Genomic DNA, 992 nt, shown 5'->3' on the forward strand with positions numbered 1-992 from the left:
GGTATTTTTTTTTCCTTTGATTTTAGTTCTAGCAAAGCATAGCATATGCTACTACCAGTATTTTCAGCAACAAAGCACTACTACAAATCTTATTGCACAGTATGTCACTGTTTTCAGAGAAGTCAAATTGTATTTCTACCTATCAACCACATTATAAATAGTTATAGCCTTCCAGAATGACTGTAGTTTTGGCTTTAAATCCAACTTGCAGGTTAACAGCTACTACCTGCTACGACCATAAATATAATATGGTCAATAATGTTGGCAATGGCATCGCATTTCAGCAGAGTGTAATAAGCACAAAAAGGTGAATCCCTTGCATGACATATAATAATTCACGCTGTAGATGGAGCATTTTAGAACCACAGCATTATCATTTGGAACTGGCTACAGTAGACAAACAAGGGAAGCAGCTGATAGCATGAGAACTGTAGAGCAGTGGTTCTCAAACATGTTCATGTCAAGGACCCCCGAATTGATTTGCATTTGGCCGCGGACCCCCCATCTGAAAATATTTTGTGCCAGGGACTCCCAGAAGAGAAGATTTGTGTTTCAGAATTTCAGAATTATTCTACATTTTTCTATTTCTTTTCTAGATTTTTCTAAATGCTTTCAAATATAGCAGCTCTACAATTTTGAATACCCGAAGAATTGAATAGGTTTAAGTGGTTAAACTGAATGAGAATGAGATGCTAACTAACTCATTTTGCCGGGGAGGCGGGGACCCCCCTCAAGGACCCCTGGGGGTCCCCGTACCCCACTTTGAGAACCACTGCTCTAGCGGTAATCGGGAGATAGAGCTATGGTCCCGTGGTGATAACTTGTGAGAGTCTGATATGGTTGGTGGCCTAGATCCGAAGTTCCTAGAACCTCACTCCGCATTGTATACAGAGCAAAACAAACAACCTGCAAGTTGGACTTTAAATAAACTTGGGAATTGATCAGTATATCTTAAGGACACTCAAATCAATGGTCTTGTGACTGTATGAATA

This window comes from Gymnoscopelus microlampas, assembly GCF_963454915.1.
Source record: "Gymnoscopelus microlampas genome assembly, chromosome: 21".
Classification (NCBI taxonomy): Eukaryota; Metazoa; Chordata; class Actinopteri; order Myctophiformes; family Myctophidae; genus Gymnoscopelus; species Gymnoscopelus microlampas.